The 27045-nt window shown below is 38.5% G+C and overlaps 1 pseudogene; it reads right to left on the bottom strand.

Moving 5' to 3' along the window:
- Positions 1 to 17983: 17983 nt before the first annotated feature.
- The window catches only part of LOC103270108, a 57556-nt pseudogene continuing 48494 nt past the window's right edge, over positions 17984 to 27045 (bottom strand).

Raw genomic sequence — 27045 nt, 5'->3', positions numbered from 1 at the left:
CCTTGCCGGCGAGTGTCATCCAAAACTCAGACCACTGCAAAATGCTGACTTTAAAAACTTACACGATGCTATGGCTCTTAAATGCATCCAATGAACTTTAGATACGCCAATTATTTGACACCCCATCATCCTTCCTGCCACTCAACTTTCCCAAGGTAGGACGGCAAAGATGATTAGTCCATGTTTAAGCTGACCAACGGGGTGGCTCAATCTACATATGTGTTGTGCAGTGGTTACCCTAATCAAGCTTATTTGCATATTCATCACACACCTTTGTGGGGTGTGTGTGTGTGTGTGTGTGTGTGTGTGTGTGTGTGTGTGTGTGTGTATGTGTGTGTAGGAGCACTGGTGAGAATGGAAACAAAACTTTCCTCCCTCTGATCACCAGTTACTGCAAATGTCTTCATGGTTGATGCCAGATTGAGTAAGTCTAACACCTGGTTGCCTAGGACAGTTGTTTATATGTAATGTCCCACTGTGTTTTGTAACATGCCATCATTTTCAGAAGTGTGACAACTGCCTGATAAATTTTAATTTTAACTGCCTTAATATTAAGGAATAAGTAGAAAGCTTCATATGGAATCAATGACTGGCTGCCAGTGAAAGTTGATCCTTTCTTAATCTTTAGTCACTCTTCCCATCCAGATAAGTGGCATTGAGCCAGTTTGTGCCACATTGCCCCTTGCCTTTTCTGTTTATCAGAGAAATCTGAGTAGACAGTCACCTTGTATTAGCTCTTACATACAGCTAATACACCTGGGTACGGCATTTGGGTATAGTATTCTTCTCCACTTCTCCAAGGAAGCATGTTTGACAGCCATGTGCAGGGACCACTTTATTAGTCTTTGTGTTGCCAGAGTCTGGCCCTGGACACCAGAAAAGCACGACATATTTATGAAAAATACCTTGATTTTCATATGTCATCAGGAGACCAGGACTGTGGCCCCAAATGCTACAATGTGCCAGTGAACCTATCTCCTTATTTAGTGAGGGTAGAGACTTGAGTATTTCAAGCTCAAGTCCAGAAACAACTGGACAGAAAGGTGGATGAAATTTGGAAGCAAGAGGCAGATTTGTTCAATAATAACGCACTTATTCAAGTCAGGGAGGGAGAGTTTCCTGTCAAAGGAAAATCACGCCAAAGTTAAGAGGCAAGACTGTTATAATAGGGGTTAAGACTACTGCAATTGGGGAAAGAAACTGAACTCAACTCTGCTGAAGCAAAAGGCAGAAGGATTTTTGAATGCTGGGTGAGCTAATGGAAAAAGTACCTGGACGACTTTAGGAGAGAGTTTGGTCAATGTGATTAGGCCATCTAGTTTGCTAATTGGTGCGGATAAAAGTTAGGTTCCTACTCTCCCAGACAGGAAGATAGAGGCAAATCTTCCTGGATGATTATATTTCAAAGGGATGGCTCCTAGGTCCTTGGGAAAGACATTTCTGGGTTGTAGATTTACATGACAAAGGGACAGAGAGAAAGTTTTACAAAGTAAATGCTCTAAGAAAAAGGAAGTCAGGCACCTGAAGTCAGGAAGAAACCTATCAAAAAATTTAGTTAGGCCGAAGGAACATTCAGACAGACTTGGTTATTCCTTCACTCTGAACAAATGCAGGCTACAGACCACAGGGGATGAATCTTTGGGAAACCTCAAGGTATGGGGTACAGTTGAAGACAGGAGGGACCATGGAACTCGAGACTGAGCAGTCCAGGGGAGAAGAGAGCCTCTGGGGATCTATCTCTGCTTCAGAGAAAACTTTGACTTCATGGTCTGCATATTCTTTAATGAGCAAAGAAGAAACCTCATGACGGATAGAAAAGGGAGAACGATTGAGAAGGCTATGGGAAAGGGCTGTGTGAGTAGGAATGCATAGGTCCCCACAAGGGCTTGGCAACGACACAGGGTGTTGTCAATTTGTGGTCAAGTTAGGTCCCTCAGAAGAGATTTGCTCATCAATCTTGCTTCTTTAAACATGCCCCTAACCCTAAAAATTTGTTTTAGTTTTAGTTTTCTAAGTGCAGCCGCATTAGCAGCAACTGGAAAGTTGTGCTCTCTGACCCCACCCCAGACCTGCCAAATCAGAAATTTGGGGTTTGAGGTCCAGCATGCTGGGTTTTAACAAGCCCTCCAAGTGATTCTGATGACCTCTTATGTCTGAAAAACGAAATGCCTAGATGACAAGTTTAACAATGAAGTCCATTTTTACTGTGTTTGATACACTTTTGATCATTGATTATGGGGAAAAAATAAAAGAGCTCATTTAGACCGGGAGCTGTTGTTGGAACTGATTGTTATGTATGGGAACTCCAACAGAGCAGCCTTTGAAAAAGAGATTGATAACAATTAACTCTAAGCACCAGTGATTAACCTTAAGTAGCCTAGGCTGCTCCCCCAGGAGCCACAATTTACTCAGAACCAAAGAGAAGTTGTAGCTATTTAGCATGTAGATTGGTCCAAGCACAAACATTTTTCTGTTCTAAGATTCTATTGTTGTAGCTTCTGTCACTCGCTGTTACTTTTTCTTTCTTTCTTTTTTTTTTTTTTTAGCATAAGTGCAAAGTTGAGAGGAAGAAAATACACTATACTGAATCCCTACTACATGCTGGGCACTTTACACACAGATGAGGTAACTGACTTTCAGATTGGTTCAGTAATGAACCCAAGCACACATGCAAAAATTTAGTCAGGCTGAAGGGAACGTTTAGACAAGCTGGATATTCCTCCATTTTCTGAACAAATGCACCTGTGTTTAAGGGTACGGAAGCAGAGAGCATGAATCTCTGGGGAAGTCCAAGGTTTGAGGTGCAGTTGAAGACAGGGGATTGTGAAACTCCAAGACTGAGCAGTCGTGGGGAAAAAAGAGCCTCTGGGGATCTATCTCTGCTTTAATGATGACTTTGACTTCATGTTTTTCCAAGTTCATGCTAACTTCTAGGAATATAATAGGATAAAAACCTTCTCTACAACAAAATGATAATTCCATGTAACATGAGAGGCTTAGTTGAATCACTGAACATCTAATATCTTCGAACTCCCTTTTCTATCTCAAAATAATAAAATAGAAAATATTTCCTAACAATTTCCTAACAATGCTACCTATGTGTTAGGTACTATGCTAAATATTTGACACATTAGAAAGTCCATCAGTCTTTACAATACACACAGTCATTCCCCCAGTCTCAGTTTTATATTGCTGAAGACACCAAAGCAGCTTGGCGCAGTGGCTCACTCCTCTAATCCGAGCATTTTGGGAGGTGGAGGCAAGAGAATTGCCTGGGTTCGAGACTAGCCTGGGCAACTTGACCTCGTCTCTACAATAAACCCAAAAATTAGCTGGGTGTGGTGATGTGGTTTTGTATTTCCAGCTACTTGGAAGGCCGAGGCAGAAAAATCACCTGAGCCCAGCGTGTCGAGGTTGCGGTGGCCATGAGCATGCACTGCACTCCAGCCTGGGCAACAGAGTGAGACTTCAACTCTTAAAAAAAAAAATGAATGATACTGAAGCAATAAGCAGTAAAATAATTCATCCACTAGCATCCTTTGGAGGCATGTATGCATATCTGGACATCCTGCCTCCGTGAATCCATGCCCTTAACATTAGCTATACCTTACATTTTTTCTGCTCAGTAACTTTCCTGAAGTGACCATGCCAAGAGCTCCTTGGAAAATTAATTCTTTAGGATCTGTTTCTCCCCAGAGAATCCAAGAGCCAAACTCAATAAATAAATATTTCTTGTTTGTTGTGCTTTATATTACTTAGAAGTTTCTCCATTCACTAGGTGGCTCTACATGTGACTTTTGGAGTTTAAAAAATGTTTTTCTTTCTTTCTTTCTTTCTTTCTTTCTTTCTTTTTTTTTTTTTGAGTTGGAGTCTCACTTTGACACCCAGGTTGGAGTGCAGTGGTATGCTTATGGCCACCATAGCCTCGACCTGCTGGGCTCAGGTGATCCTTCCGCCTCAGCCTTCCAAGTAGCTGGAACTATAGGCATGCACTACCATGCCCAGCTAAGTTTTTGATTTTATTGTAGAGATGAGGTCTTGCCAAGTGGCCCAGGCTGGTCTTGAACCCGTGAGTTCAGGCAGTCCTCTCACCTCGGACTCCCAAAATGCTGGAGGATTACAGGTGTGAGCCACCACGCCAGGCTAAAAACTTTCTGAATCTCAGATTCCTTTCTATAATATTGGTATCATCATACTGTGAGACAACCAAATGGATCTTCTTTCCAAACTAGAATCATTCACACATAAGTCTTATACATAGCTACCTTTCTGTCCCTTTAGGATATACTAATTCTTTCTCTAAAATAGGGTTAATGGCTGGTCCTCATTATTGAATAGCTCAGAGCGAGTTAATCTATGAATAGCAACTTGGTCCCAAATATCTGATCTGTTCCTCCTTCATATCTTAATTTCTAGTGAGAAAAGACTCATGAAGATTCTGTCCACAGGGAGCTGGGTCAGCAGCTCTCACCCTGGGGAAATAAGTACATGGATTTTCCTTGTTATTTCAGGGAGGCCTAATCTCACTTTTTCAGCAAGAATGACCTTTTGTTGTAATTAGCTCAATCTTACATCCACAGATGAAAAACTTTTTGTGGAGTAAAAGGAGGGAGGTAAGCTTAGCTGGACTGAGAAGAGCAAGGGTTGGAAGGGTTGGTCATAGCTCTGGGAGGTTATAGGAATACTGGGAATACTGGCTGTCACATTCAAATACTCATTGAATCTATGGGGGAGGGACATTCAAAGCCACAGATTTGGTAAGGATGTTTTCAGGGACAATGTCTTGTTAATATTGACAGTAATGGACAAAAGAGTGCAGAATAGGAATTGAGGCATGATTATAAATTATTTTGACTCATTAAGAAACATCTATGCTTAGTTCAACAGTGTTTTGAATAAATGTGTTCTATGTTTGCTCATAACCGTCTCTCTTACTTTATAATTATGCATGTCAAGTATTTCTGTCCCTTTAAATTCAGAGGACTATTTAGGGGTGGGGAATTCAATGCTGGTTAGCATGAAGATATTGTTACCTGAGGCAAATCGATAGCTAAGTATAATCATTTGGTATAATGCTCGTGTGTGTGTGTGTGTGTGTGTGTGTGTGTGTGTGTATAACGCTCAAGTGAGTGTGTATGTGTATACACTTTTGATTTCAGCTTGTGTCTGTTTTAACCATATATCCATATGAATATATTTTGTGCTACAGTGACATAGAATCTTAGCTTCAAGTGTTATCATTTCGAAAGATATTATTCAAAATTAATTTATTTTTGGTAAATTTTTAATTATGCCCATGAAGACATACAGACTTTAAGACTGTAGGATCAAACAAGGAATAGAAAGTCTTAAAAATTTAAGCAGATTATAAGAGCTAGTCCTCCAATAGCATAAGAGTTTCAGTTTTAATAGAATTACTTTGGTCAGAAAATAAAAATTTAATATTTGAATTAAAATAACTTGAAACTGTAGCATAGTAATCAAAATTAGTTATTTGACTTTTAACAGCACATTTAGACATTTTAATTTAAAAAATTTACTTCCAAAGATTGAAAGACTGCTTCAACAGGTCAAGTCGAGGTGGAGTTCATGATTTCTTCCTATTGTGCAGAGGCCGATAGAGCCAAGACTGGCCCTATAGACAAATGTATCTTAGCAAACTCAGGACTTGGGAAACCTGAGGTAGGCCAGAGTTGCCCCACAGTTCAGATGGATATGTACTCAACCAGCAATTTAACTCTCTTATGGCCAGGTGTCAAGGTCACAAGATTTGTGGGGTGTGTCCTATCAAAAATACCAAATGGAGTCTTTTTCATCTAGAAAGGTTTAGGATTAAATTTGAAATCTCATTTCTGGGGATGTTTGTACTTAGCTGATTATACAATTGTATCTTTGTTCTATGGTGGTTTCCTCTGCTGTAAACAAGTGGGACCTCGGAGACAACCACTGTCACCTAAAAATTAATTCACATTACATATAATTTTAAGGTACTGTTATGTACATAATAATAAACACAAGCACTATTTACCCAATAATCCAACCACTAGTGATCAATCTATCTTAAAACAGATGGTGTAGTGACACATTAGACAAAATGTAGGAATCGCAGCAAGATCCAGGGAAATGCAAACAGATGTTTACAGTACAATGATTGTGATCACATTCCACTTAAACATTCATAGAGTGCTGGTTCCTTCTGCTGCAAAGGGATATTTGTTTTGTGAAAGGAGTTTTAATATCTACATGGGTGTAATCAACAGTTCCCTCAACATTAGAAACACCCACTTGTTGCCACTTAAAGCATCTCATATACCATAAATATGTGTGTCTGTAGGAGAGAGATGTGGGCATATATTCACTGCTTAGTTCTTACTTAGATGTGTTATTATTTGGGCCTTAATTTCCTCAATTTAATTTCCTAATAGCTTAATAGGAGGGTAGCAATTATTATATACATACATACATACATACATACATAAATTGAATCTGAAGAAAACAAAAGTTATTTGCTCTAGTGTTAATCTTATTTGTCAGTTTTCTGTGGCTACCATAACAAATTACCATAAGTTGGAAGACTTAACACAACCGAAATTTATTCTCTCACTATTATGGAGGCCAGAAGTCTCAAATCAACATGTCGGCAGGCCCAGGCTTCCTCTAGATATTCTAGAAGAGAATTTGTTCCTTCTTTTCAGCCTCCTCTGGCTACTCGTGTTCTTGTCTTGGGGCCACAGTACTCTAAGCTCTGCTCAGTAGTTACCTTACCTTCTCTTCCCTCTTCTCCATTGTGTATCTGTCTCAAAACTCTCCTTTATGAGAAAGCATGTGGTTACATTTAGAACCCACCTGGATGGTCCAGGTAGAACTCCTCCTCTCTTAATTTAATCATGTATTTTGCCATGTAAGGTAATATTCACAAGCTCCAGGAATTAGGGCACGGGGTTCTTTTATTTTATTTTATTTTATTGAGTTGGGGTTCTCATTCTGTCACCTAGACCGGAATGCAGTGGCAGGATTATGGCTCATGGCAGCCTTGAACTCCTGGACTGAAGGGATCCATCCCCTTTAGCCTCCGAGGTAGCTGGTTCTACTGGCACGCACCACCATACCTGGCTAATTTTTAAATTTTTGGTAGAGACAAGGTCTTACTATGTTGCCCAGGCAGGTCTCGAAATCCTGGACTCAACAATCTTCACACCTTGGTCTCCCAGAGTGCTGGGATTACAGCTACTGTGGCCAGCCTGGGCCATGGGTATGCTTTTTTTTTTTTCCGGGGGGGGGGGGGGACACCATGTGATCCATTACATCTTGCTAATTCAGTTATCATAATGGAAAGGGTCTACTTTTTGTCAAGCTATAAATTGCAGTCCTTATCACACTAACATAATTTCCACGTAGCTTTTTTTTTTTTACATTCAGCCTTATGCTTATTAAACTTATGTTATGAATTTTACTTTTCAGCTTTAAATCTTTTTCTTCTCTGATTCTAGAAGGACCATTTCAAATTCTAAATTGGCAAATGAAAACCATTAGAGAGGGTTAGCCACAAATGCTCTGAATGGTCAAGCAAGACTGACCTTAACGGGAATTAAGGCAGCAGTAAGGTCACATATGAATATAGGTAGGAGCTAGCAGTTCAAAATCAGAGTTTAAGAAAGAAAGAGACTCAGATAAAGAATACCCGAGGGTACAGGTTTATTCTAGAATGAGTGACACTGCACCACCTGAAACTGCTCACCCGGATTGCTCCCTTCTCAGCTTTGCACATACTCACTTGGCAGTATTCGTGTCTCATACTGTGTTCTACTCCTCATTGGTATTTTCTGGGGCTGTGATATCAGTGATTGCTATCACGTTTCCATTGCAAACTGGAGGAAGAAATTTTTCTTCCATTTATGACTGTATCTCAAAACGGTGGTTGACATGTCAGCTTGTCCAACTGGTATCTCTTTTTGTGTAGACACGAACCATGGGGAGCCAGAAGCACATTCTATGCTTTGAGGTCGTCCCCAAGGCGATCAGACTTACAAAATGCTTTAATACATGTTATGACTGCGTATCAGAGGCAAGGGAGGGGAGGCATCTGGAAGAGGATTATCAAAATTTTCTAAACACAGTGGACACTCATCGTGACACATGAGACAAAAGGAATTCATCTAGAACACGTGCAAGGATCACATTCTTGTGCACATAACTGTACAGACGTAGAAACTAAACAGGGCCAAATTCCCGCATCTTGAAATAATCTCTTGGCCCTGTCTTCTTCCTTTACACCTTTCCTGTTCATCTCATCTTATTTGTCAAGAAACCCCTGGAATAAATTGTGTACCCATGCTGGTGACATTTCCTATTTTACTCACTCTTTATCTAACTCTTATTTGGTTCTCATTCCTAACTCCACCGAAACTATTTCATTAGCCATGTATTTATTCAGTCAACAAATAAGACACTATGCTAAGTGGTGAGCAAAACAGATGATCTCCACATTCAAGGAGCTTGCAGTCTGGGATAGCCAATCAAACGTTTTGGTTTTAAATATAGAGAATCCTCAAAGAGTTTTTGCTAATGAGGATTATAGCTAACGATATTTGAACTATATGTTAAAGCATATATTTAAAATATTTGCTTATTAAAATATTGTAAAATAATAAGCCTACTAAAATTTAAAAATCATATTTTGTAAGAAATAAATACATTTTATAAAACAGGTTGGTGGAAAAGTGGCAGTAAGACAAATCTCTTTAATGTCTGATGCATTAGAAGAGGCTGAATTATCACATTTTCTTTTGTATTCAGTGTTACATCATATGTCAAGAAGCATCTGAAAAATAAAGAAATAAATAAACATATTTATAAACCAACAAGGGATACATATTGCATATACTATTGTGTACTAGTGTGGTTCTCTATACACTCATGAGAGAGAGAGTAAAAAAGTCAAGTAACATTGTAGGACTGTTATAAAAATACTTTTGACCTCACAAACCCCCTAAAAGGGCTTTGGGGACCCATAGGACCCTGCAGACTATGAAAGCTGTTATTTTGGTAGAAAAGTCAGTGATTAAATAAATAACCACACAAGTTGCTATCCAAAGACAAATTGTAATTAATGATCATTGAGAGATGCTGGCTTCTGTGGCAATGCGATATTTATTTTATGAACGGAGTTTTAATGTTTATGTGGCATTATGAAAATGTGCAAGAGGAAGAACAAGTTAAACTGGGTCAAGGAAGATCCCTCTGAGGAAGGAGTGTTGAACTTGAAGGGAAAAAAAGAGCTAGCCATAGAAGGTATAGGGCAGAGAAAGTACAATGTGCAGAAGTTGTGAAGGGGAAAAAGCTTGGGAAATCTAGGGAACAACCTCATCATGACCAAGGTGAGGAGAACATGTCAAGAAGAGGCTGAGGAGGTGAACAAGGCTGAACAATCATAGGGCCCTGAGGATTATATTCTAAGTACAGTGGGAAAACACTGAAAGGTTTTATTCAAGACACTGACTTGGTAGATGAAAAGACTCATTTGGGGGAAAATGGATTAGAAGGTTATGAGTGGAGACAAAAGGGTCACTTAAGAAATTTTGTAAAAAATATAGTTATTGCTTGGATTAAGGTAATAGTAGCAGAAATGAAGAGTTTTAAAATATATTTTAACTTACAATCCTTAAGAATGATGGGTTAGGGTGTTGAGGTTGACCTCCAGGTGGCATTAATAACCAAGTAAGTAGCGGTATTTCATACTGAGATACAAAGTTATGCCTTGCTTAATGATGGGGATACATTCTGAGAAGTGCATCATTAGGCAATTTTGTCACGCAAAAAGCATAGACTGTACTTACATAAACCTAGATAGCACAGCCTACTATATACCTAGGCTACATCGTATGACCTACTGCTCTTAGGCTACAAACCTGTATAGCATGTTACTGTACTGACTACTGTAGGCAACTGTAAGTATTTGAGTATCTAAACATGTTTAAATATAGAAAAGATACAAAAAAATATGATATAAAAGAAACCAATGGTACGTCTGGATAGGGCATTTATCATAAATGGAGCTTACAGGACTGAAATTTACTCTGGGTGAGTCAGCAGTGAGTAAATGTGAAGGCCTGGGACATTACCATACTCTACTGTAGACTTTATAAACTCTATGTACTTAGACTACACCAGATTCATAAACCTATTTTTTAATAATATATTAACTTTAGCTTACTGTAACTTTTTAGTTTTATATACTTTTGAATTTTTTAAACTTTTTGACTCTTAGTGATTACATTTAGCTTAAAGCACAAACACATTATACAACTGTACAGATGTTTCTTTGTATCTTTACTTTTATAAGTTCTTTTCTATTTCGAGTTTTTTTTTTACCTTTTAAATTTTTTGTTAAAAACCATGACACAAGCACACACATGACCCTATTCAGGGTCAAGGTCATCAATATCACTGTCTTCCACCTCCACATCTTTTTCCACCAGACAATCTTCCATGAAAAAAACATTTATGAAGCTATCATCTTCTATGATAGTAATTTCTTCTTCTGGAATACAACCTGAAAGACTTGCCTAAGGCTCTTTTATAGTTGACTATTTTTTTTATAAGTGTAGAAGGAATATAGTCTAAAATAATGATGAAAAGTATAGTATTATAAATACACGAACTAGTAACATAGTCGTTCATGATCATTATCAAATATTATGCTCTATTATGTATTATGTACTATACATAATTTTTATCAGAGATATCAGAGATGACTTAAAGTTGGCAAAATATCTCAAATCACTGAATTTCGTTATTATTGTTACATTCTGGTTATTCTGCTGATGGCCTAAAAACTTTTTAATTAATAAAATAACAAGGATATACATAATAAGGTAATATATACTAATTTCATCAAACTTATTTTTGACAATACAATAATTATGTTGTAATTAGACTTTTAATATAATTTGTGTTCTATTGTTTGTTTGTTTTTTTTTGAGTTGGAGTCTCACTCTGTCGCCCAGACTGGAGTGCAGTGGCCACTTCCGGCCACCGCAGCCTCGACCTGCTGGGCTTCGGCGATCCTTCTGCCTCAGCCTTCCGAGTAGCTGGAACCACAGGCGCGCACTACCACGCCTGGCTAATTTTTGATTTATTGTAGAGATGAGGTCTCACCAAGTTGCCCAGGTGGGTCTCGAACCCGTTGGCTTAGGCAGTCCACTCACCTCAGCCTCCCAAATGTGCGGGATTACAGGCTGAGCCACAGAGCCTGGCTTGCATTCTATTGTTAATGATGTCAAATTAGACTGGCTTTCCATCAGCTGATGTTGTAGCAACTGGAATTAAGACCGTTATGTTTCATGATTTTATTAACCCAAAATATTAAAAAACATATATTCTTGTCATGGAGAGCAAGATTTTCACAACTTCTTAATACAATGTCTAGTTCTATATACTATTTTTTAATCTCTTTTTTCAATATTCTAATGCTTAGATATTATAAAGAAAACAAAAATTAGTGGTTTATTGCCTTGATATAACAGCTCATTGAGTTTTGAGTTTAAATATCTCTTCAATCAAAATTACACTATATCAGTAGTGGCTAGAAAGTAGTTCTATAGAAATTAATTGTCTACTTTACTGGTATGTGAATCTTTTTTCTTTACAGTTATACAAATGTTATTATTTTTTAGTTATAAATTTTATATATTTTATTGCCATTTTATTGTTTATCTTGCATGTAGATTGTCTCAACTTAGAAAAAAATCAATTATTTTTAATTATTTAAAAAGTAAAATGATCAGTTACATCACTTTTCTTGTGGTGTTAACACTGTTAATAGCATGCAACAGATCATTCTCCAAACTCTAGAGTGTAACATAAATTTAAATTAAATTTTACTTCCTCCCAAAAACCCTGATTGGCTATCTATAGGAGGTTTTTCTATTGTTTAGTCTCCTAGTACGTCTCGTAACTTTGCTACACTACATCTAACAACTTCAGTAGCGTTTGGTCAGCATTCTCAGGTGAACAAGAATGATTGTTAGATTAAATGCGGTATTTCTTCTAGCAAAATTCTCCATCATCTAGTAGGTCTTGAAAATGTTCCAAAGTATTTCATCTCTTTGGTACAGTTGAAGCCTTTTCTTTTAGTAAGAAATGCAAATGATGCACAATATAGGGTATAAAAGAATTTTTACCAAAAATATAGTTTCTTATACATTTTCTTAAACAATTATATTAGTACTATTGATACAGATTTTTCAGGTCAGCCTGGGCTTCAAGAATGTCAGCTTAATGGATCGACCAGCCGAACCCCAAAGAACGTTGACTTGAAGGGCTGGTAAGCCTAGCCTCAGAAGTGTTGGCACTAAAGGGCTGGCAAGCCAAGCCCTGAGAGTGTTGTTGGTTGATGAACTGGCAAGCCTAGCCCCCAGAGTGTTGGCTCTAATGGGCTGGCAAGCCAGGCAGCCCCTAGAAGTGTCTCAGTTTCAGAGTCTTGCCTTCTTCTGTCAGCTGGCAAGCCAGCCTTTGGGGTGCATGGCTGTTTGGCTCCAATGATTTTCTGCAGCTCTTCAGGTTGCGGTTTTTGTCTTGTGCCCAGGAGGAATGAGGGGCACCGACAGCAGGAAAGTGAGAAAACAGGATTTATTAAGAGGACAAAAAAGCTCCCACAGTGGGAGGGGACCTGAAGGGGTTGCCAATTTGGAGCTGAAACCTGGTGCATATATAGTCCTAAGACTGAGCCTATTGGCTAGCACTAGTTGTTCAGATTGGTCAGTCCTAAAGACCAATCAGCAGGAGGTAGGGGTCTAATGGTGAGCTGATTGGTTGGTACTTGGCAGCAAGCTGATTGGTTGTTTTTCTATTACAGCAGTGAGTACTTAAAACTTACAAAAGTTTTATTACTTTACAAAAGTAATATTACTACTTAGTGATAAAGTTGGAGTTAGAATCTTTTAAATTTCTGACTCAATGGTCTTTCTTTAATACCTAGTTTGTCATTGCACTTGGGCACTGGTGAAGATTTTAATAGATGTCTGTAACTTCTTTGAAACTCCTCCCATTGAAAGGGGAAAAATAGAAAATGTACCTAAAAAATTGAATGATCTAGCTGGGAAGATTTCCAGATAGAGCCTGCAAAGTGCTGCTCAGTTTCTTCTAGTTGCTTAATAGTAAAATGTGAGAGGAGAGAGAGAAGCTACAGAAAAGACTGTTAAAAAGAAGCCTGAGCTTGCTGGGTTCAAAAATAAAATAGTTTCTCATTCCCAGACTCTGCAAATTGAAAAGAAGCTATAATTAAGAAATAGCTTCCAGGCAAAGATCAAATTTTCTAGGGCACTCTTAGAAAAACATGGTCTAAAGATAAAACCAAGGATGTAACTGTAAAACGCTTTGCTAGGACCTCAGAAAGATTTAAGAGGGTACCTTATAGACCCTTTCAAACTGACAAAAGGCCTTCTTCTAAGAATCTTGAACAAATTGTCCCCACAGAGCATTCCAGGAAACCTAAGGTGAAGCAGGACTTCTCTTGGGATTTTGTGAGGAGGTGGCTTTTGTCTATAGATTTAATTTTCCAAAAATTTTTATCAGCTTGGACTAAAAGTAACAAGAGATGTTACAAAGTAAAAAGAGTCCTTTGAATTCCTGAACTATTATGGGCAACAAAAAGACTAAGAAAAGTACTCAGGTACAAACACTGGCCATGATTCACATAAAAGGAAGCATGACTCAAAGGGTGGAGCCAAGAGCCCAGAGGACAGTACCAAGAGTTTCTGAGAATTATTCCCAGAAATTGGCAACATATGTCTTATTGGAATTTAGCATTGCTGTGGAGCAATAATATTGTATGCCTCCTGTTCTTTAATTTTCTTTTTAGTGGGCATTTCTATAGTGGTTGTCCTATACCTGTCCTGCCATTATATTTTAGGTGTAAGGAGGGTTGGTAATCTTTATTTAGTAAACATTTCTTTGGATTAAGATAAACTATTCAAGGAGCTGTATTCAAGTGACATCTGTACCTGGATCTGATACAGGTGATAAAATTTTAGCCTTCAAGCTTGAGTCCAATATCTTAGGACTTTTGGGAAGTCTTACAAGGGGATATAATATTTTTTAGGCTGAAGAAATGTAAGTAACTTGAGGCACACAGAGGAAGTACTATGGTCGTTTTAAACATTCCACACTATTCCCATAAAAATGGCAAACAGTATTTCCTTTCTCCTTGAATAGGAGCTGGCCTTAGTGACTTTCTTTTAATGAATAGAGGGTGGCATAATTGATTGCGTGACCATGAAGATATGTTAGAAAAGGCACCATGGTTTCTGCCAAGGTCTTTCTTGAAATGTTCTCCTTTAAGATTAGTCATGAGGTAGGTGAGACCACGAGAAGAAGGCACATTTAGGCATTTTGACCAATAGCCTCAGCAAAGGTCCTAGTCAACAGTCAGCGTCAACCCCAGATATTTGAGTGAATAGCCCTCAGCTGACAACAAAAGGCGTAGTCAGGGCTTGCCCACATTATAGCTTCAGAAGCAAAATAAAAGTCATTGCAACTAACTAGAATAGACATGGAGTTAAATTAATTAGTTAAAAAAAAGTAGTTATTATATAGTAGTTTATTCAAAAAAGTGTAGGGACATTACGTTAATGCCAAGAGCATTAGTAGTAGTTATATATTGTAATTATATTCATACTTTTCTTGCTTCACCAGTAAAAGGTTAGATCCTTGAGGATAAAGTCTAGGCTTCATGCACCACTGATCTTCTAGCCCCAAACACAGTTACTGGAACATTTCAGAGAACATAATATAAATTAATAAACAGAAATAAAAATCAAATCCTAAGACTCACAATGACTGAACAAACCCTCTCTTGGGCAAGGGACCCCAGAGAAACCTTAAAAATTGAGTTCCCAAGCCATGACAGGATGTCTCTTTGTGCCCTCTCCCTCGCTACCCACCATTAGGCTTTCTTTTCTAAGGGTTTAACAGAATCCAGCCTTTTGGAAAGACTTCTCTGATGCTGATTTCAACCAACCACATGACTGTCCCTCCCTTTTGCACTGTCGGCTTAACAACCAAACAGCATTCTTTTCTGATAAGAGAACACTGACTGTGGAGTGGTTCTGGCCTGTCCATGGGAGCCTGTATACAGAGCACCTTCATGTCCTCTGCTTCACCTTTTGATGTTATAGGGCTTAATTGTATTACATTGAAATGTTAAGTCTCTGCTCCAAAGTGAACATGTGACGCCTGTTGCATAGACATTAGCCTACTGTGCACATCTGTGCCTCCCCTTTGTGATTTTTTTTTTTTTTTGAGTTGGAGTCTCACTCTGTCACCCAGACTGGAGTGCAGTGGCCGCTCCCAGCCACCACAGCCTCAACCTGCTGGGCTCGGGCGATCCTTCCGCCTCAGCCTTCCAAGTAGCTGGAACTACAGGTGCGCGCTACCACGCCCGGCTAATTTTTGATTTATTGTAGAGATGAGGTCTCGCAGGTTGCCCAGGTAGGTCCTGAACCCGTGGACTCAGGCAATCCACTCACCTCAGGCTCCCAAAGGCGCGGGATTACAGGCTGAGCCACCGAGCCCAGCTCTTTGTGATTATTAATAGCTCTTCCAATAGCCTGTTGAAATGTATACTTAGCCAGCTCAGCATAAATTACTTTTCCCTTTACCCCTCCCTTGAAGTGCCTATTTCTGGCCTTTGGCTGGAGATTAACTTCCCAGCCCATCAGAATGGCTGCCTGCAGGCAGCAATCCTTAGTAAGAAATAAAGCCTTTGGGCCCGGTATGGTAGCTCATGCCTATAATCTCAGCACTTTGGGAGGACAAAACATTGCTTGAACCCAGGAGTTAGAGACTAGCCTAAGCCAACATAGTGGGACCTTGTCTCTACAAAAACTCAAAATAATTAGCCAGGCATGGTGGCGTGCCACTGTAGTCCCAGTTACTCTGAAGGCTGGGTGGAAGAATCGTCTGAGCTCAGGGGACCGAGGCTGGAATGAGCTGGGATTTTGCCGCCGTACTCCATCCTGGGCAACAAAATGAGACCCTGTCACACACATACACAAAAGAAATAAAACTCTTCTTTCCAAATTTATGAACCTCATCATTCCTCAGTTGACAAAACAAGCGTAATAACTCACATGATGAACAATTTAGGAGTGCAAAGGGCGACTTGGTAAAGAGTGACTGGTTGGAGTAGCAGCATCCATTCTTTAGCTGAAAGCACAAGTATACTAATGAAGAATCATTGGTCTTTATTCATCCCACCCATTGATTAAAAGCCAAATATACAATAGCAGACATTATTAAGTCTCCAGGGTGTTCACGCTCTCCAGGGAATGGGAACGGCCCTCTTCCTTTCTCAGGAGATGCTTCTTCCTATGGCTGGTTTAAACACAGTCCAGTGTGAATTCATCTGAGCTCTGGTTGCATTGACTCTTCCTCCACAGATCCTTATCAGCTAATGGGACAATGAGAAATCAATAGAACTAGGAATCATCAAGGATCTAAAACAGTGTAGGAACCAGATTTGTGGTGATAAAGAGTCAGTCCATAAGATACTGAGTTGTATCTACTTTTTTGGAGCTCCAAGCACATGTTCAAGTAAAGGCAGCCTTTACTAATCTTGTTCCAACAATGCACAATGAGCAAGCATGAGAGTCACAGAGAGCAAGGGTAGCAGCCTTTGTAGGAGCCCACCTCCTCAAATTGCAGAGAGGGGTCTTCATCTGATGCCTGATTCATGAGAGTAATGTGGCCATTAACTCAGTCTTGGCAATTGTTAGACTATGGTGTTTTTTAAAAAGGAAGCCAAGGACCCCATTCTACTGCTAATCTGACCATTCTGAGAGGGTTGTTTTAAAGTATGAGTGATACAGTCTAAAAATTATATAGACACAATGCTAAAAAGTATGAAACTATGATTCAAAATTATGTCATCAGGAATAGTCAAAGGACCTGGCCATATTTAGGCTAGAGAAGAGAATATCTTGTAGAAGATTTGAAGAATAAAATGTGTTTTAAAACATGTTAAGGATAGTAATAAGTTAAAGCAGGGGTCAGCAAACTGTGGCGCTTGGACCAAAATTGATCTGCCTTCTGATTTTGTAACAAAATTCTATTGGGATATAACCACACTCATTCATATGCTGTGTGGTCTCTGGCTGTTTTCATGCTATAACAGCAGGGTTGAATAACTGCAACAGTTGCCATATGGCCTGAAAGACCTAATATATTTACCATCTGACCCACAGAGAGAGAGAGAGAGAGAGAGAGAGAAAGCCAGCCTATGTGTTAGAGTGATATAAGAACAAGCCTAGAATCAATGGATGAAAGTTACATGAGGGGAAATTTCTTGCCTTATGAAACAAGCTTTCTAGTAGTTAAGACCATTGTTATAGAAAACAGCCCTACATTGAGGCTGCTGCCGCATGTCCAAAAAGGAGTTTTATACCCTCAAATGCATTTAAGACCCGCCTAGATACAAACAGTATTCATGTGCTGATAGATCTATGTCACCTACGAATTTTTTCCCAGAACTTCCTATATTCAGTTGTTTGCCACATCTGTTCATGTTTCCTTTCAAAGGTCTTGCTAATCCACATGTTTCTTTCTAGTCCCACACTTGCTGTTACTGCCCAGGCTCTTCTCCATCTCATCAAACAATTTATGTCCTAATTGATATCCTGGCCTCTGCTTTCCCCCATTTGGAGCCATCTTAAAAATTATGCCTTAGATTAATCTTTCTATGTAGTACTTTGCCTTTGATACCTCGGTACTTAAAAATTATCAGTGGCTTTCCCTTTTGCCTGCTGGATAATACACAGACTTTGATGATGCTATTTAGTCTTTTCACCCCCTGCCCTTTACTTTTCCAAACTTCATCATTCACATTCTCCTCCATGGGTGCTGAGGTTAAAAGAAAAGAAGCAATTAATTGTTTCCAAACATCCTGTACATTTTTTTTTAACTTTCTTTTCTGATTACTTCACCGCTACTTTCTTTTAGTTGCTGGACTGTCCAAAATTTCAATCTTGCCTTTTCCACCTTCAGAATTAGGAAGGCTAATATTATCTATGGTGACTTCACAAGGAATGCTGTCATCTCTATCCTCAGATTCCGAACTCTTCTCTTAGCTGTCTTGTGAACTCTCTTCTCAACTGTCTTCTTTAGAATGCAGCCGATTCATCTCAAACAAGGCCACGTCCATTTGTATAACTTTACCAAGAGTCCCATCAGTATTTTCAATGTTGAAACCTCCAGGTGGTCCTGTGCCATTTCTTTTCTTAGCTTTTCATTTGCCTGTGCCATCTGTGGGAAGAAGATTTGTATTTGGTCCAATACGGGACTCCTCTCTATGCGAACTATTTGAAGAGTAGAGTTCTTTCTGGAATTAGGCTGGGAGTTGATGAACAAACAACCTGATCCATACACCTCTGCACGGTCGTTCCCTGCCATCAGCAGCTCCTTGGACACTGGGATCCCTGAGCAGTTCTGGGAGGACAGTGAACAGCTTGGCTGGCCTGCGGCTCATCGTAGATATCCATGCTTTCCCCAAGGCTCTGAGCCTTGTATATATTTCTGACCAAATTTTTTTATGTCTTTACACCAGTTTAATTTTAAACTTTTCTAAAAATCACCTCTGAATTCTTATTATTTCCTTTCTTCCTTACTGCAAATTTAGCTCTTGTGATATTAGTATGGTTATTTACTTTGTATGTGCTCATCTCAGACAGAATTTCTTAGCAATAGATTTAGAATGAAGGCTCTTGGTTCACTATGTGAAATGGAGGTTCTTGGTCAGGTATTATTCCATGTTCTCTGTATCTGGCATAGGATTCTATGTATAGAGACTACATGATAAATATTTGTACATCATGACAGATTGCCTTCTTTAAAAGAAAGCACTCAACTTAAATTGTTTTTTGCAGGGTTTTGTTTCTTCCCCACCCCTACGGAAAACTTTATTAGATAAGGAAATTAGAAACTAGCATCCTTCCTTTGTTTTCCCAGCTCTAACATTTATTAGTTGCATGACTGTGGGCAATTAGTTTAGCCTCTTCATGTCTGTGTTTTCCCATTTGTAAAACAGAAATAATAATATGTAGCTTATAGGGATATTGTGAAGCACAATTAATGTTTGTAAAGTACTTTTTAACAACTTCAATGTCATAGAAATGTAAAATAGCCTTAATTTAAAATGTAAAATTATGTACGCATAATGATTCATTTAATAAACACAGAAAGAACTGTTTATATGAATTTACATGTGTGAATCAGGTTTGCAATATTAACTGTTTGTTTTAACTTGGAAATAGACTTTGTTCATTTTGACATTATGCATTTTCATTTTGATATATTCTCCTAACAGTGACTACTTTTATGGTATGAGGTTCAGTGGTCTTCAACACTGGCTGCATATTATTATAGTATGTGTGTTAGAAATACACTGATGGTAAGTTTTAGAATAAGTGATGATCGGACTTTACCCAAACAAATTAGATAAACTCTCCGAGGATGAGAAGCCCAGATATGGTTAGCTTTAAAAAACTTCTCAGGCCAGGCATGGTGTTTTACCAGCACTTTGGTGAGCAGAGGCAAGAGGATTGCCTGACCCTAGGGGTTCAAGACAACTTGACGAGGCCTCATCTCTACAATAAATCAAAAAATTAACTGGGTGTGGTATTTTGCTCCTGTAGTTCCAGCTACTTGGAAGGCTGAGATGGATGATCCCCTGAGCACAGCAGGTTGAGGCTACAGTTGCCATTGCACTCCAGCCTGGGTGACAGAGTGAAACTTTAACTCAAAAGAATAAAATAAAAATGAAAAATAAATTTAAAAAACTTCTCAGGTGATTCTAACATGCATGAGGTTGAGAATGACTAATATCTGTTTGGATATATATGTACATCATCCTAAGACTTGCTTAATTTTGTGCCTTTAACAAACTTCAGCTTGATGAAAATATTCATCTATAATGTATTTAAATATATTTTAATTGACATTTTGAAGTACACATTAAGCTTGAACTATAAGATCTCAAAATTCTTTTTTGGCTATGATATTCAACGACTCTATGAGGCCCCTTTTAAATGTATCAAGGGAAACAGCACAGAGCCATGTTAGCAATACCCAGCTATTACTTGTTGAAGGGATAGGGGTGCTTAAATTTGCTTTCACGGACATATTTGTCTACTCATACACAGACATATGCTAAACATAATGTGTATGTAAAAGCATAGGTCATAAGGCATATAAAACCCCTCACAAGTATATTGGCGTTATGTCAGACATATCATTGCATAAATTATATTTTTTATTTTTAAATACAAGTTGATTTTCAGGTGTCACTAAGCTGACTGTTATATATTTTCTCCACTATTCACTGATAAAGAAAAGTTTTTTAAAATTAGACTTTGAAATTATAATTAGGTAAAACTTATAATTATATTTATGTATATGAGAAATCTATTATTTAATTTCCAGATAGGATAGGACATTTCTTTTTCTTTTTTTTTTGAGTCAGAGTCTCACTCTGTTGCTCAGGCTGGGGTGCAGTGCCATGCTCACAGCCTTGACCTGCTGGGCTCAGTGATCCTTCCACCTCAGCCTTCCAAGTAACCGACAATACAGGCATGTGCTACCACGCCCAGCTAATTTTTTGATTTACTGTAGAGATGAGTTCTCACCAAGGTGCCCAGGCTGGTCTTGAACCCGTGGGCTCAGGCAATCCTCTCATCTCAGCCTCCCAAAGTGCTGGGATTAGAGACATGAGCCAGAGTGCCTGGCCAGATATTTCATTTTTAAGAAGATATTTAGGAAGCTGGTTTTAGGCTTTATGTTTATATGAACATGAGAAAAGAGATGTAGGTATAAATTTATGTATGAATGTACCTTTAAAAGTCTGTATCTTCATCCAATTAATGCATTTTAAGAATTCTTTTCTTTTTTTTTTTTTCGAGTTGGAGTCTCACTCTGTCACCCGGACTGGAGTACAGTGGCCGCTCCCGGCCACCGCAGCCTCGACCTACTGGGCTCTGGTGATCCTTCCGTCTCAGCCTTCCACGTAGCCAGAATTACAAGCGTGTGGCGTGTGCTACCACGCCCAGCTGATTTTTTGATTTATTATAGAGATGAGGTCTCGCTGCCCAGGCGGGTCTCGAACCCGCGGGCTCAGGCAATCCACTCACCTCAGTCTACCAAAGGCGTGAGATTACAGGCTGAGCCACCGAGCCTGGCTAAGAATTCTTTTCAAAATTGTTTGATGTAAAATGGGCCCAAGAATCCAACTAGAATATGGTCATGTTCAAATCATTTGCTAACTTTTCATATTACATTTCAAAGTGGATAGAAATTTGAATTTTGATTATGAAAAGTGTGGCTTTTGTTCATCCTGGGGTAAGGATATTCATTTTGAATGATTTAGTTGTTTTTTTTTTTAGATGCCCTTTTGCTGCTAAGGAAGAAAAACTTAGCTTCTACTTTTGATGGTACAATATTATCTCTTTTCTTTAGCATTTTTTCTTAATAGGTGATTTAAAAATTCAAGGTTTCTAGCCAGAAGTGTATAGTGTCTTAACAGAATACTTTCTGAATGATCGCAGATCATGCTCACAGTTCCTAATTATTCAACATGACATTTAAAACCAATCCACTTGCCTTGATTGGGATAGCATTATAATGTGATGTTCAGATTTGCTAGAGACAACATTTTTCTCCCTTTGTTACATTCTGTTAACAACCTGTCCAGTACAGCATAATTTTTACTTTGATACCAATTAAGCAAATTGCAGTACAGCTATAATCCAATTGCTGATGGATGATGTAAAACCATAGTTTATCATAATACAGTGATATAAAACACAACAAAAAAGAACGAATGAACTGTGATGGTACAGATAATATTTGTTGAACTATTTACATGATTAATGCTCTTATAATGTTTGCGTTCTTATTGTTCTATGTCATCTGTATGTTTTTAGCTCTTTTTCCCCTGATCAAAACAAACTTGATGCTATAAAATGAAAGTTGACTATCTCAAAGAAAAATTACACTAGAACAATAGCATGGTACCCAAGTATTATATATGTAATAAGCAGATTACTCCTAAAATATTTTAATTCTAGCTTAATTTAGATTTAGAAACTGTTTGACATGGTGGAATTTTCTATTTTTTTTTTTTTTAGTTGGAGTCTCACTCTGTCACCCAGACTGGAGTGCAGTGGCCGCTCCCGGCCACAGCAGCCTTGCCTGCTGGGCTCTGGTGATCCTTCCGTCTCAGCCTTCTGAGCAGCCAGAATTACAGGCGTGCGCTACCACGCCCGGCTGATTTTTTTGATTTATTGCAGAGATGAGGTCTCGCTGCCCAGGCAGGTCTCAAACCCGCGGACTCAGGCAATCCACTCACCTCAGCCTCCCAAAGGCGCGGGATTACAGGCTGAGCCACCGAGCCCGGCTATAAACAACCTTTTAAACCACATTTTATTATTAAAAATTAAAAAGGAATATTGCAAAACAATGGTAAATCAGCTTTGAGTCAGGGTTGTGAGCTGACATTTTGTCATTTTTACTCCTGATCAATCTAAAACAGAAAGCTGTCAACTGTGTGTACTGTGTGTACTGACCATACAACTGTTTATGGTTTAATTATGATCTAACACTTGTAGAATCTTATGTGAAGATACAGATTTTCTCTGTAACAGTTACTTAAAATATATCGTCAGGAATTACTGAGGGTTGAAGGCTTCAGGACCACTAATGCTCCTGTTGTAGACTGGTGAGTTTTCATCTTTTTAAAGTTGTATTTCTTATAATTTTGTGCAGTTTCTCTATTTCATGTAGGTAGTTCTTGAATTCCATGTTGTGATAACCATATGTGCATCTGAGTGTCATAACATTTTGCAAAACTGTATTGATAATATATTTGTGCATTAAAACAGGTATTGTTAGTTTTTAAATTGATATCAACTATAGCAAATGTAACATATTTGCTACTGCTTAAAGATTTCAATCCCATTGAGTTTTCAAAGATAAAAAAAGATTCTGGATTTTTCACTATTTTTTTTTTTTTTTTAATATTGTGATTCCTGCTGATTTGTGTTACCCTTAAAACAAGAAGTCTGTTTAGTGTGAGAATGTAAATCTCTTTCCAAACGTCACTTTGAAAGAAGGCTAGATTTGCTCCCTGGAAAGTAAGCATTACCCACTTCAAGCCAAATAAATGACAGTTATGGAAAAGGCAGCCTGGAAACGACATGGATTTGGCTCTATTTCATCCCTACAAATGCAATGCTTCATAAATATGGAGGTCTGACAACGTCGACAGACCCCTCCAAGTTAAATGATGCTACATAGCTTTGACCTGCTGGGAGACAATAGCAGCGGGAACAATCTGGCATTGAGCAACCGGAAATGGAGTGGTTCTTTATGAGCAAAGGCATTGACCATGATTCAAAAAGGCAGAGTTGCAAACTGTGCCAGGTTCTGCAGATAGTGGCAATAGCTCTAAACTCAAGGATAATACTTCCCTGTGCGCTATGTGTGATGGGCCATGGGTTCGTTCAGTCAAGCCTGAGGCACAACCATGATCAAATCCTTTAAAAAGAAAATTTTAACTGTTGCTATTGGGAACCTAATCCAAAATTACAGAGTGTTGTCATGTTTGAGATATGACACGGGGAGATCAGGCTGAGCATCTAAGCATGCTTCACTCATATATATATATATATATATATATATATATTTTTTTGAGTTGGAGTTCACTCTGTTGCCCAGGCTGGAGTGCAGTGGCATGCTCATGGTCACCGCAGCCTCGACCTATGGGCTCAGGCTGTTCTTCTGCCTCAGCCTTCCAAGTAGCTGGAATCACAGTCATGCACCACCATGCTTGGCTAATTTTCCGATTTATTATAGAGACAAGGTCTCGCCAATTTGCCCAGGCTGGTCTTGAACCCCTGGACTCAGGCAATCATCTCACCTCTGCCTCCCAAAGTGCTGGGATTACAGGCGTGAGCCACTGCGCCTGGCTAGAAATATTTTTTGAAAACACATGTTAATCATGCAATGCTATACACACTCAAGTATTTCTCTACATATGCTTGTGATTCATTTTAACATAGAATAAAGGCAAAATATTCCTTCAACAGTAACTCAACAAAGACTCATTAGGTGAATACTATGTGTCAAGCAATTATGTAATTCTGGATTTGGGGAATGAATATTAAGACACCTAGTTATCAGAAACTATTCTATCACGATTTCACAAATCTACTTTTTCTTTTTTGGATTCTGGTTCTTAGAATATGTAATAAGATATTTAAATGAGATGATTTTTATGGTAACTTTCCAGGTGACAATTCTATAGTTCTATTCTGTTTGGAATTATCCACTATATTTGATGCCCTCATTTATATTGAGTGTTTTAGGAACTTTCAGCTGTCAAGTTTGCTCAAAATACATAAAATACTCCTTTTAAAATAATTGATTGTAGCAATATTTCGTGAGACTTTGGACAGTAGCACATAAATATTTGGTGGACATTTGAAGTGACATCAAATACAGTACTTATGCCAGTTTTATCTCTAATTACATTCTCCATAGGAGATGAAACTGTAGCTTGTCAGACTTCCAAGGTCAGATGTTGAAAATATAATAGGAAGAATTACACTTCTCCGGTCAGGAAGATGCCGAGGTATTTCATTGTGTGTGTGTGTGTGTGTGTGTGTGTGTGTGTGCGTGTGTGTCTATTTTGAATGGAATTGTGCTTTTGATTTGGTTCTCTGCCTGTTTGTTGTTGGTGTATAAGAATGCTACTGTCTTTTGCATGTTGCTTTTGTACCCTGAGACTTTGGTCAAGTCCCTTATTAGTACAAGAAGGTTTTTGACAGATTCTCTTGAATTTTTGAGGTATAGATTCATATCGTCTGCATAGAGGGATAGTTGGATTTCCTCTTTCCCTCCTTGGATACTACTGATTTCCTTCTATTGTCTGATCGCTCTAGCTAGGACTTTCAACACTGGAATAAGAAGGGTGAACATGGGCAGACTTTTCTTGTTCTGTTGGAACCAAATGTACTGCCCATCGAAAGTAGACCGGATTCAAAAAATGTGGTACATATCCACAATGGAACATTACACAGCCATAAAGAAAGACAAAATTATGAACTTAGCAGCAACTTGGACGGATTTAGAGTCTGCAATACTCAGTGATCTATCACAGAAACGATGAACTGAGTACCACATATTCTCACTCATAAGTGGACCCTGAACATTAGCAGTAGTGGAAAACTGCCAGGAAAGTGAGCAGGGGGGCACACTTCATCGATAAAGGTACCTGATCTCAAACCAGGTGATGTAAGGATCAAAGTGAGGCCCAAACTTTACCTGTACAATGACCATTTGTTTACCTAACCCTGAATTGTACTCCACATCTTTAAAATAAAAATTTTAAAAATAAATAAAAATAATAAAGATGGAAAAAAAAGAATTCCCAAACTGATTTGTCTGCAATATCTACCAAGAAAAGTATATCAAAGAAAACTGAACTTTTAGGTTTCATGCAATAGATAACAAATATATCAAGATGTAGAGAAAAATGACAAGCTGTAGTGACAAATTAACAAAGAAAAACTAAGATAAGAAAGTTATTTGACAAATGTCAGCCATGTTCCCAAGCATATGGACTAAATATGAGTTAGAGGTTTTTTATATTATACGTTTAATATTTCCGTAATTTGTAAATTCAGTTACAAATATTAGGACAGATAAAAATGGTTAAATTAAAAATTATAAATACTCTATGAGCCGACCCAGCATTTCTACCTAGAAATGAAGAGAAAGATGAAAATCCAAAAGAAATAACTGTTGGAAATTCTGGCAGATCACAAGCAGCCGTCATTTAATGTGGTAAAGACCACAGGCAAGAGACACTATTCATTTATTCAACAAGTAGTTATTGAGCCCTTTTCATATATTAGCCTCTATTCTAGGACTGGAGATAGAGCAATGCACAAGGCAGGCACGGTTCCTGCATGGAGCTTTCGATCTAGTTGGTGGATGAAGGGAGGCAGGTGATAAACAAGAAACAGGAAGTAAAGAAGAAAATGTATTTCTAGGGATGATGCTATGCAGAGAAACAAAACAGGACAATGTGCTGGAATGAGACAGAGGGCTTCTTAAGATCAAAGAGTAGAGGGAAATTTTTCTAAGAAGGTGAAGGTTCAGCTGGGATCTTATGACAAGAAGCTGAAGGAAGAGCCTTCCAGGGCAATGCAAAAATAGATGAAGAGGACCTCAGGGAAGAAACGTTCAGGGAAATAAATACCCTCATGACAGAAACAGCTTTTCCCATTCTAAGAATAGAAGGAAGGATGGAGTTTAAGAAAGGTATAAGATGAAGACACAGGAATATGGGCATAGATAACAATGGGATGAATAGATTGGTAAACGATGTAGATTTTATTCCAACCAGAGCATTGTCAGGAAAGGGTTTAATACAGAGGGAGTGAGAAGATCCAGTTAGGTTATCAGAACTGGTGCCAGTGTAGATCACATGTTTGGGGACACTGTTAGACGAAGTCATTCCAGGAAGTTAGACTGAAAGAAAGGCAACTAGCTAAGGGGGGATGTTGATTCACATACAGTTGGTTTGGAGAAAATGAGAAGGGTGAGATTAGGGACATGACTGGAGGATGAGTACCAATCCTGGCCTTCCTAATTAATGGGACGATTGGAGTAATATCAAGAGGATCCTAAGAAAGCTAAGTTTTGTGGTGAGCTTTACAGTTTTCTATTTGATCTACAAATGGCTTTTGTGTTCCACCGTTTCTGCTATAGCTCCTAAGTTTCCTCACTACATTTATTCATATATTCTCTTTCTTTCTATACTCACCCCTTTAATGCTTCTGTTGGTATCTCCGTTAGCTGTGCCAAAAGGCTCTCCATTATGTTCTTGCCTAGTTTTGCATAGGGAATGAGCCCGTTTATTTTCTCTAAGGAACCCCACCGTTTTGGAGGGGAAACATTTATTGGCTGAATTAAAGCAAGAAGGTAGGCCGG

This window comes from Carlito syrichta, unplaced genomic scaffold (assembly GCF_000164805.1).
Source record: "Carlito syrichta isolate Samal-C Ts95f unplaced genomic scaffold, Tarsius_syrichta-2.0.1 Scaffold309727, whole genome shotgun sequence".
Lineage (NCBI taxonomy): Eukaryota > Metazoa > Chordata > Mammalia > Primates > Tarsiidae > Carlito > Carlito syrichta.
Note: the sequence above shows the minus strand (reverse complement) of the source record. Positions and strands in the feature narration are given on the sequence as shown.